Genomic DNA, 12,959 nt, shown 5'->3' on the forward strand with positions numbered 1-12,959 from the left:
TTACTCTTAAGTTATTAACGAAAATGCCTACGTGGTAGAAGGTATGCACAATTGACACACAAATAGCTAATAATATTTTTTTTTTTTTTAAGTTTAGTTGCAATTTAAAAAGCCACGTCAATAAGTTTAAAAGAAATTTATCTATGTCAGAAAACTAAAATAAAATTTTTGAAATTGTGAATTAACAAAAATTTTCTCAACTTTTCTTACTCTTTCTTAGCAACCAAACAAAGTCTAAAAACACAAAAAAACAAACCCAACAATTACTTCAAATCAAGATCAACCCCACTATGAACCCAAGCACCATAATACCACCCCATAAATCAATCCAGATAGCCAACCAAACTCCAGTCTTTCTCTTATTTTCTAGGGAACCAAACACATCAACAAACCACCATCAACCTCTCACACTATTACACTAACACACTCAAACCTAGTCATAACCCCACGAAGATTCCCAAAGAGCCATTAGCATTGTCCTCTGCTTCTATTTCTTCTACAACAACTTCTATGGCTAATGACAAAGTCTAAAAACACAAAACTCAAACCCAGCAATCACTCCAAATCAAAATCAACCCCACCGTGAACCTAATCACCATAATACCACCCCAAAAATCAATCCAGATAGCCAACCAAACTCCAGCCTTTCTCTTATTTTCTAAGGAACCAAACACATCAACAAATCACCATCAGCCTTTCACACTATTACACTAACACACTCAAACCTAATCATAACCCTACAAAGATTCCCAAAGAGCCATTAGTGTTGTCCTCTACTTCTATTTCTTCTGCTACAACTTCTATGGCTAATGACAAAGTCTAAAAACACAAAAATCAAACCCAGCAATCACTCCAAATCAAAATCAACCCCACCGTGAACCCAATCACCATAATACCACCCCACAGATCAATCCAGATAGCCAACCAAACTCCATCATTTCTCTTATTTTCTAGGGAACCAAGCACATCAACAAATTACCATCAACCTCTCACACTATTACACTAACACACTTAAACCTAGTCATAACCCCACGAAGATTCCCAAAGAGTCATTAACGTTGTCCTCTACTTCTATTTCTTCTGCTACAACTTCTATGGCTAATGACAAAGTCTAAAAACACAAAAATCAAACCCATAAATCACTCTAAATCAAAATCAACCTCGCCATGAACCCAATCACTAAGGCTGTCCAACCCATCCGGCCACCCGCCCAACCCACCCGAGCTCAACCTGCCACCACCCGATCCGACATCTCCGGCAGTCGGACGTGAGTCTGAACTCTCTAACCCAACCCCACGCGGGTCGATTGCCGATTTTACGTTTCAAAACCCGTGACACTCGACCTGAACCGAAACAATCGTCCTTTTTGGCAAATAATATGAATTTTAGACCAAATCCGATGAGATCCTTCCGAGATCTGGTGACGTTCTGGTGTTCCTTAGCTCTGATCCGGCCATCCTTGGTCTTCCTTCGCTTAGATCTGTTGTTCCTCAGCTCCGATTTGGCCATCCTTGGTCTTCCTTCACTCAGATCCGGTGTTCATTAACTCTGATCTGGCCACCCTTGGTCTTCCTTCGCTCAGATTTGCTCAAATCCGGCGATATTGGGTTAGATCTAACTTAGATCTACACAAATTCAACTATTCTTGGTTAGATTGGGCTCCGATCTACTCAAATCCAGTGATTATCCATTAGATCCGGTGGCCTTCAACTTAGATCGACGAAGAAATATCTTCTCCTCTGCTCGCTGTCGCTCATCATCGGACTCGACCAACCCGACCATTCGCTCCCTTGAGCCCAGCCGATTCGACCCGTGGTGGTTGGCAGTCGGTTGCAGGTCCGTTTTTGTTCCACCCGACGTAAGCGAGTTTAGTCCGAATTAAGGCCAAAATCAACCCGGATCGACCCGTGGACAGCCCTACCAATCACCATAATACCACCCCACAAATCAATCCAGATAGCCAACCAAACTCTAGCCTTTCTCTTATTTTCTAGGGAACCAAAACACATCAACAAATCACCATAAGCCTCTCACACTATTACACTAACACACTCAAACCTAGTCATAACCCCACGAAGATTCCCAAAGAGCCATTAGTGTTGTCCTCTACTTTTATTTCTTTTGCTACAACTTTTATGGCTGATGATCGGCGTCAGCAATTGCAGATCAGTCTCAACAGTGGAAACTTCGCCTCAGCCACATCGGATTCGATACGACACAAAGACAAGAAAACCGACCACTTCTTGTTTTTACTTTTTAGAATTGTTGCAAATTCTGGTTAATGTTTTCTCCGATGGGGTAGTCTTTCCTTTTCATTTTTCTTTTTTTTTTTCTTCTCGGGGGCCATTTTGAAGCTTGCTGTTGATGGGTTCATTTTGACATTTTGGTTTTCTTTGTTTGGAATTCCCTTCGCCATTTGGGTTCTTTATTTGAATTTTGTTTATTAATTTCTTGAGCTTTTTCAAATGAACTAGCAAATGTCTACTAGAGATGTGTTTGGCTGATTACATGTTACAGATTTTCTCCACAAACATTGTTTATGTGTTTTTTTTCCTTAGAAAAGAAAAGAAAAGAAAAGGTGATCTTTTAAAAAATTCATATTTCGGATTTTTTTTTCTTTTGGTTTCTAATTTTTTATTTAATTTTTTAATATAAATATTAAATACTGACATTGGATTCTTTAAATAAAAATAAAAATTTGTTATTATTATTTTTGTTGCACATTATTTGCCACGTAGACATTTTCTGTTAGTTAGTTAAAGGAAGGGACAAATTGACTGCAAATTAAAAATAATAAGATCAAATTCGCTACTATCAAAATGTAAGGACTAAATTAACTGTAACTTTAAATATAAAAAACAGAATGGTGCTTTCGCCAAAGTAAACTGAAAATATGAATAACAATAACAAAATCCTAATTCCAAAATTTTAAAATCGACTATAAATCTTAGATATATTAACTAAAGTTGATTATATTTATAAATAAATTAAAACTTTGATTTTTCACAGATAAATAACTGATCTTCTCATTGAGGTTGTAGAAAATTTTTTCTTATTAGAAATATGGGCATTGGTGATTGAACAGCAAAAATCATCATTTTGTCAATTCCATTTAATGGTTGATGCATGGGACATTACCACTCTATAAGCCCAATACTCACGAAGCCCATCACAATGATGCCATGAGCACAGGGCCTAAAACTAGTTAGACCTCAAATCCTAAGGCACCAAGCGCGAATCCACACTATATCGGGCCACGAACATGTTCTGGGAAACCCTTGTCTCCCCACCAAAAGCCGGGAAGCACTACGAAGCCAGTTACAATATGAACCATGAAGATGAATGTCCTACTTGATCGAGGAGTGCAATTTTCCGAGGAGATGAGTCCCAATGCGCTCGGTGAAGCCTAGGGAGTATCGCTGCCAAGCAGTCCATCTAGCGGTGGAACCAGTTCTAATGCCACTCTCACCACCTCTCATTCCCAACTAAACACGCACTTAAGGGTAATAGCATTGGACCTCTCCTCCTACTTACTATGAAAACAATCATGACCCCACTACTAGCCTTAGGCTATAAATAAGAGATGAGAATTTAAGAGACGAGGTTGGCAGTTTTAGAGAGAAAACACTGAGAAAAGAGGGTAATCGTTTTAGAATAGAGAGGAAGAATAATTTTGAGAGTATAGAGAGCAAGTGTGTTTGGGTTGCTGAGCGTAGAACCACCCATTGTAGGAAATTCTAAAGTTCACAAAATAAATAGATTGTGAACTCAAATAGAAGTTGGATCCAAGAGCTCCTTATGGGCACGCACAGTTGAGATAAATAATTGCAATCAGAAAAAAGTTTAGAAAAAAAAAAGTGAAAGTAAAAAAAAAAAAAAAAAAAAAAAGGTGAAAAGTGAAAAAAAAAATCACCATTTTTGAGATTTGTTTGGTGCAGTACCCAACTGATCTCAATCCTTTTGAGATTTGTCAATGTCAAGTGAGCAGTGGGGTTTTGTCTGTGCCTTGGAATTTGAGACGTTTCATCCTATCCTTAGGAAACATCCAAAAAATGGGACCTATATGATCCATTCTTTTATTTTTAACTATTTCATGCATAACGTGCTACATAAAATAAAAAAGATTAGATTGCCAGGAACAGATCTAATTACCTTTTTTTTAGATGAATATTGATGGTATACGGTATACCTTTCATTGAACAATTTCACGTTTGCATCTTTTGCTGCACATGCATGCGTATTTTACCTTTTCAATTCATCCAGATAAATTATCTTTCCCCTTTCTAATTATTGGCATTTATTATTATTATTATTATTATTATTATTATTATTATTATAGACATTTTAATTCGTAAATCTAATCTAATCATATATAATTACAGCAAAAGCTTAAACCCAGGCTATGCCATGTGTCTAAATTGAGGTTTTCTATGCTTGAAATATGCCAGATTTGTCAATTCATTTGATATGATATTGAATGATTTGTATGCCATGACATGTCTTGATGAGTTGCATGACCTAAAAAAGGTCATTAATTCCTAGAAGACTAACTTAGGTCTAACAAGATGGGTGCCTATATGGCTATATCACAGTCTCATATCGATATCTAACTGTTCTCTGATATTAAACCAATGTTTCTAAATTAGTGAACTATTCGTGTAATTTTACATTTTAAGAATTGTTGAGGTCCATTTTGGTTAACCAAATTAATTTTTGAAGCCCCACTCAAAAAAGGGAAGTAAAGTAAGCCCGTTCTTCGTTGCACAACAAAAGCTCATATACCACAAAGATATTATCACGCAAATTAGCAAGTTCATATCTTCGGTAGCACTATTTCTCTTTCATTGCAGAATTGCTTTCCAAGTAGACCAAATCTCTAGTAGCACACGAGAGAGATACAATTTCTTCTTCCATAAAGTCTCAGCTAATTAGTTTAGCAGCACTGCAGCAGAACCTATGATCCAAGCCATGGGTTTACAACTTGTGGGCATTTTTTGTTTTATTAGGACTCAGCCCCTCCTGCTGTGCTGCGACCCGTAGGTCTGAGGTAAGAGAGTTGAAACTGGCCTAAATGAGACTACACTTTAGGTCAGCTTACGCGCAAGTTGAGCTATCCCAATATAAACACATTCTGGCATGGGCATCATGGGCTGAGTGTAAGGTATGGCCACGGCAGGAATAACTATTACTGGTTCTATGACAGAAACACAATACACCAGAATAACTACAATACTAAACATGATGAATAAAACTAACGTCGAGAAGGAAGATAGCTAATAACGCTACGGCAGAAAAGACAAACAACTTAATAATTGAATAGTAGACGAATCACTCAATAAGTATGAATAGTAAAAGGAAAACTTGTCTGCCAGACAACAGGCTTACCTTTTTAGCAAAAGTGAACCCAAGAAGGGATCCAATCTCCAACGCGAGTAACCTCAAGAAAGGCTCCTACCATAGAAGTTACACACTTTGAAAAAATGACCTAAATAGTTTAAGCTTCAATTCTCAATCCCTCGGAGAGTGGGTCTATCAAGAGGGAGAGAAAAAATGATCTATTGATGCATGTCTTTATTCCTATTAATATTTCTTTCTCCCTCTGGTTTTTCTACGTGTTCTTTCTTTTTCTCTATTCTTTCTTTTCTTTCTTTCTATCTTTCCTTCCGTCCCCCATTGACTGTTCATAGTTACCCCTTTTTATACCATCTGCTATTGTGGAATTTACCCTTTTTGCCACTCAATTGCTTTTGGCTCCTTATGCGTATCCTTTCAAGACTGCCCACTAGCCTACCAGCTACCCAGCCATTACCTCTACTCAAAGTGTGTTAGTTGCACCACTCTTCATTCCCAGACAAAATTACTTGTCTTATTTCTTACCTCTCTTAGTTTTTTACTTCACCCATCCGGATGAGGATTAAGTACCTCATCACCTACCTCTATGGCATGCATCAAGTAGTCCCAGCCTATACTTATCTCTTTTAGGTGAGAATCATCCCAGTATGAAATTTCTCCCCACCGTCAAACTACACCCTCTGAAAGCCTTGACTCTCCTCCCATGTATTGGCTAGGTATAAGTAGGTGGTGCTTTGGCCCTTTGTGCATGCTCCACTCTGTCTGTACTTGTTTGTTTCTAGCCTTCACACCATTTCTGCTGCCTCTGCATTTGTTTGATTTTGCTGTACGTGCTAGTTGATGTTTATCTTTTGTGGCATGAAGTATGTGTGGGCTTTTGGACTCATATTTTCTTCCTTTTATCCCTTCTTGGACTGTGTATTGCTTGGGCATAAGCCTTCATCTTCCTGCTGAGCCGTGCTTTTTATTCTCTATGATCGTGGGCCTTTTGGCCACTAATCTTGCCGCATCACTACATCGTGTCTACTATAGATTTACCTCTTTTTTATGATTTCTTATTACCCCATGGGCTTGCGGGCTGATATTCCTGCCATGTCAGCCTATTTCTTCATCAATCTTTTGCTCAAGGCTTCTTTGGCCCATTTTCCACATCTTTACCTTGTTTGGGCTTGTTGGCCAACATTCATGCCGTGCTAACCCATTTTTATTACTTTATTCCTTGGGCTTCCTTTGCCCATTTGCTCCTTTATCTCTTTTATTCCCATAGGTTGTTTGCTAAATTCTTTGGGCTTCCTCGGCTCAATTACTACTTCTTTAACTCTTTTTACTTTTCGGACTTATTGACATTTAAGCCAACCCATTGAGTTTACAAATTTATCTCCCAGGCTTCCCCTTTAAGCCAACCCATTGAGTTTACTAAGTTATTTCTCAAGCTTCTCCCGGCCCATTTACTTCTTCTTTACCTCTTATTATTCTCATGGGCTTATTACTTGATTCCTTAAGCTTCCCTAGCCCATTTACTTCTTTTTTTACCTCTTTTTATTCTTGTAGACCTATGGCCATCAATCCTAGTATTTCAGCCCATTGGGCTTGTTTTCTTATTTTTTCACCGTTTTTTCCTTCTTGCCTTGTCTATTGTTGGGCTTCTTCTATTGTTGGGCCCTTTTGTCAAAAATAGGTATTAACACAACTATAGAGGGCAAACATCCCTTACCCAATGACAACTTGTGAGCTTGGAATAGGTGGGTTGAGGTATATAGTGCTAAGGTGTGTGGTTGCTGTCAACACCTGAAGCATTAAACCATGTTCAAAGCTTCAGATGTCTAAAACCTTATTAAAGTTTCAAATCTCTAAAACATACAAAGATGATAGCTCAAAGACCAACTAAATCATAATATCTTATAAATCTTATTTGATCTAAAAGGTTTGATCAAGAAATACAATAGAAGAAAGGGAGGTATAACATTCCCATTTCCCATGGTTAATCTAGGCTACTCTATGAAGAGTTTCGAAACCTCATTATGTCTAAAGGACAATCAGTTGATCTAAGAACTCACCCCTCACCGTTATAAAAGGAATGGATGAGGCTGGAGAAAAGGCAACAAGCCATGTAGGATTATATCTCCTTAAAGAGAATTTTATGTGGCCCACATTTCAGTGAAGATGAAACTCATGTCTTAAGTTTCTTATTTCATGTCTTAAGTTTCCTATTTTTGAAAGTTACATGCTAGATGTAACATCCTTTAGTAACTCTCAATTGGTATAACCTCTTTGGTTAATAAAACACCATGAAGTTACAATTTTTAAGCTCCTTGATGGAAGGAGAGTTATGGAAATCTTCATCTAAAAGGGTCCCTAGTCTAGCCTATATATATAGCATGTGTTTCCATCAAAAGGATATGTGTGAGGTAAAGGCCATAGACTAGAAGACCCTTTTATATACACTATCATCATATAGTGAGTCTTCTTTTTTTCAAAGACTTAAACAATTATGGCTGGAGGTATGTTTATTTTATTCCACAACTCTAAATTTATCTTCCAAACCAATGATGACAACCAAAGATGATAACACAACCAACAGATCAAAGAGAAAATAGAGAAACCAAAAACAACTAAAAGTCTCTCAACTGCTGGAAGTCACTCAATAAAGCTTACTTGGTGAGAAAGTTCCAAGTATTAAGATAATTCATTCTTTTCTACTATAAAATAAACAAAATAAATCAAATAGAGTGAGATGAATAACAAGGAAAATATATAAACTCTTGTATTATTCAAGTGGTCATCCATTATCTTAACTCTTAATACCAAATACAATGTAATATATTTGATATATATTAGCAAGGTTGTCAAAGTTGAGATCATATGTAGGATCTTGAAAGGTCAATGAGATCGTAGGTGCGGATCGTGGATTATAAGATCCTAATTTTTTCTTGGGAAAAAGCAAAAGCACATTGGTAATGACTTGGTATGTTGAATAATCACATAACTTATGAATTCACCTATTAAAAAATGAATATTTGCATCAACATGATGTCGTTTCTATACCATCAATTGTTTTGGCATATGCTAACAAAAAAAATATACTTAAAATTTTACACAATATATCCAAAAAGTTCACCAAATGTTAAACTAGTAACCAAGTGCCAAAAAATAACTGTCAAGTATCAACACGGTTGGAAAATGTTTTTAAAGTTCTAAGTTCCAAATTCAAAATTTAAAATAAGTTTGCAAATGGCAACTAGCTAACAATAATATAAAATCCAAAAGCAATATGTAAATAGGGGCAGAGTCAAGATTTAATCTTCCATTACAAAATTCTCATCATAGCTAACATCGCATATATTTCGTGAGACCTTTCTTTTTATATTTTTAGTTCACATTTTTTACACTTCAACATTGTCTAGGGCCTATTGGATCGCTTCTATCCATTGGGTTGATTGGGCATCTGTTTTTTTAAGCCAACTCCAACCAAATTTAGGTTTTTAATAGGATCATGAAGGACTAGACCAATCCTACACGATCCTCGTCGTTTTAGCCTAGTAGAATCCTATGATCCGACTTCTGATTCTAACAACCATGTATATTGGCTCTATATATCTTATAACAATGTTTTCACACCCACCCACACACCCACACACACACACACACACACACACATATGTAATGCATAATAACAGTCTAATAGGGAGTGGATTTTGAATATACATCACCCATGTACACCTTACATTGCCCAAGTAAACTTTATTTCTAATACTAGTTAAAGTCTCGTGTGTTGTACGACTTTAGTTATGAATTTTCTTTTTATATATATTTTTGAGAAATAATGACTAAATGAGTTATTATTACATAATTTTAGAACTCGTTTCTAACTAAATAAATCATCATTATTATATAAAATGGATAACTTTGTATATTTGTCCTTATATATAATATCTCTAATTGAAATGATCAATAAAAACTTTTCTAATTATTTTTTTATAATTTCTTATTTATTAAGGAATAGGGTGATTTGAAGTCAAGTAGTTAAATCTTTTCTAATACGTGCATAAATAAGGTTATCCTAAAATAATTAATTCCAAATTTAAGATTAAAAAATAAACTGTATCTGTAAACCTAAAAGAAATTTCATTTTAAGTCTTATTTTGATATTTAAATCATCTGTTTTAGTGTTGATTTTATTCAAATGGTTAACATCCTAACTTATACAACTTGAGTAATATCTCTAATTACATTGTGCGTTAGCATTTAAGAGCACATATATTAATATTACACATGAAAAAAATAATAAATTTAATAATTAAAACATTTGAAAACAAAATTAAGCCAAAATCCCAATTCATTAATGAAAAACAATCCAAAATTTTGAACTTTAAATAAAATGAAAAAAAAAAAAGTTAAGTAAAGATAGACTTACATAAGAATTTGAACCGATGGATCTAATTTAGCCAAATATTATCTATAATCTAAAACGATATCGGAGGAATTCTAAATTGAATTTAGTTAGACTTTCAAAGAAATACAATCGTTAAAATGTTCACAAGAACCTTATATTATATGACCTAAAAGGATATGGGAGGAATTCCACATACTAAGAAATTAACATAAAGCACAAATAGAATTTTAAATTATAAAAATTGATAAACATTAATAAAGTCTTAACACTCAATAAGTAAAAGTAACTTGGAATCATGTTGCACTACTGTCACAACCCAAACTTGTACTTCAGAATTTAAAACGTGACCGACATGTTAATATCAAGTTTAACTTAATACGAAAATGAACCAGCTAAAGCTAAAGGTGCTTATCAAAGATCATTTTTCGTATTCCTTTTTTTTTCCCTTGCATAAAAGCCATAATATAAAAAATTCTTAAAAACTTGAAAAGTTCATTGCTTCGAACTTTGCAAGATTACAACCTGGCTGAAACTTATGGTGTTCGTGTAAATATTACATAGCTAAATGTTTAGCAAAACTCTTATTTATAAGCCTAACCCCAAAGACATACAACTGGGGTTTAAAACAAACTAAGGTTCCAAAATACATTTGTGCTCAAAATGATCAAGTACATCTTGATTTCTCCTATATAACAAAAGAGCTAAACATCTATATTACAAAAGAACTAAATATTCTATCAAACGAGAGCCATAGATTCCTTGCCACCTCTAATACTCTCGCTACTTCTAGGAAAGAACTTATGCACTGAAATATAATAGGGTGAGTTGCGAAGCTTAATAAGGTTTTAAATTCCATGAGCATTTAATAAGAATGCATGTAAATCAAATATTTTATGGATATGTCAGCTTTGATAAATAGTCTTCATCTTATGAACTTTCATACGAAGATGCATCATTTTTCCTTTCATATAATAATAAAAGGACATAATAAGGAAGTTTAACATAATTCAGTATCCTTATCTTTAAATAGACTATAAACTACTTTATCATAAACTTTCCATCAGATTTATAACACATTCAATGTACCTTTCTTATCATCATGTTTTTCTTATAAATTCAAAATAGCTTAATAGCTCATTAATAATATGTTGGAGCATTTTAATATTAAATAATTAAAATGAATAAATGTTACAACATAAATGTAAAGATGTGGGAGTGAATATGGAAGATGAAGAATTAGTGAAAATGTTTAATCCTACATTGAAAATAAGAGAGACTATTTTATTCTTTTTAACTGTGGTGATTAATGGGTTAATATGAATTGTCTCAAATATTAGGCTAAATATGTGCACAAGGGGGAGGTGAAGGGTGGAGATATCAAAAATGAAAATGAATCAGCCTTTTGGATATCCTACTTGACAGCCCATTCAGAATTATTACCGTATCCGTTGGTGAGTAAATGACCCAAATTCATATTCCATTTTTATTATGAAAAATGAAGAGCCATTAACCCACTTAATGGACTATCCGTTTGGGCTCTTTCATTCTTCAAAAACTCTTTATCTCACCATTAATATCCAAAAATTAATCTTGTAACACCCACTACATCAGAATAATGGATCTAATCAATTAGATTGATTTGGGTAGTAATTTCGTGAGGCCCATTGAGCCTATAAATAGACTCATTCAGACCTAATTCAAGTTACTGCAATATACACTAGAAAAATAGAGAGGTTCTTGGCAAGGAAGGGTATTCTTTCTGGTGGAGTTTTGGGCTTGAACATTGTATGCAGAGGTTGTTCTAGCCATACGATACTTGTTGGACTGTTGTATCCTAGGGGAGATAAGTTAGAGACGATCTGCACCGGTTACAAAATATAGCCAACCAAGGAATCTCCTTAAAGAGAGCGAGTGTCACGCCTTAGTCCAAATAGTATTGTATAATTTCTCTCTTTAAATTAATAAAATTCAAAAGTATTATTCAGTTTCTCTTTGTGTTATTTCCATTATCATTGTGTTTGTACCAACAATTTTAAGGAGATTCAGTACATAGAGCCTACACAAGAGAAACCAAATGAGCCTGGTGGAGATCTTAACAAGCCTTTTTGCTTTAAGGGAGCCCACTTCAAGAGATGGAAAAGGAAGGTCCTCTTCTACTTGAGTCTTCTTAAAGTCGTCTACATCCTCACTAACAAGAATCTTTGTGTTATTTCCATTATCATTGTGTTTGTACCAACAATTTTAAGGAGCTTCAGTACATAGAGCCTACACAAGAGAAACCAAATGAGCCTGGTGGAGATCTTAACAAGCCTTTTTGCTTTAAGAGAGCCCACTTCAAGAGGTGGAAAGGGAGGGTCCTCTTCTACTTGAGTCTTCTTAAAGTCGCCTACATCCTCACTAACAAGAATTCATCAAAGGTTTCTACCGATGAGATGAGTGAGGAAGAATATATTCTCCATCAAGAAAAGATAGATAAGTATACAAAAGATGAATATAATTTTCACTCTTATCTATTGAATTGTCTTGCCGATCATTTCTATGATTATTATGATACAACTTACAATTCTGTGAAAAAAATTTGGAAAGCTTTACAAAGCAAGTATGATACCAAGGAGGCAGGTGCAAAGAAGTATGCTGTAGTAGATTTTCCCATTACCAAATGGTAGATGGAAAATTGGTGGTGGATCAAGCACAAGACTTCCAAATGATTGTGGTAGAATTGAGATCCGAAAGCATAAAGATTGGAGACAATTTTGTGGTAACTGGCATAATTGGCAAACTACCACAATCTTGGAGGGAGTTCCAAAAGATTTTGCGACACAAACAAAAGGAGACATCCTTGGAGACTTTGATCATACGCATCCATGTGGAGGAGGAGGCTAGAGGACAAGATGCACTCATGACACAAGAGAGTAATGGTAATTCCACCACAAAGGTAAACCTTATTTCAGCCAATAATAATATGCTCAAAAATTATTTTCCAAGAAATGGTCAATTGAAACCTAAAAAAAGAGCCTTTAAAAATAATAATAAACCTCAAGGAAGGGGAAACCCGAATAAAAATTACAATAAAAACCAAGTATCCCCTTCATAAGATCAATTTAATAGATCCTATTTTGTCTGTGGCAAGAGTGGACATATTGCTCGATTTTGCAAATTTCGGAAACGTGAATCTGTCCCACAGGCTAACGTAACCAAAGAGCCTTTAGTGACT

Source organism: Castanea sativa, chromosome 1, assembly GCF_040712315.1.
Source record: "Castanea sativa cultivar Marrone di Chiusa Pesio chromosome 1, ASM4071231v1".
Classification (NCBI taxonomy): Eukaryota; Viridiplantae; Streptophyta; class Magnoliopsida; order Fagales; family Fagaceae; genus Castanea; species Castanea sativa.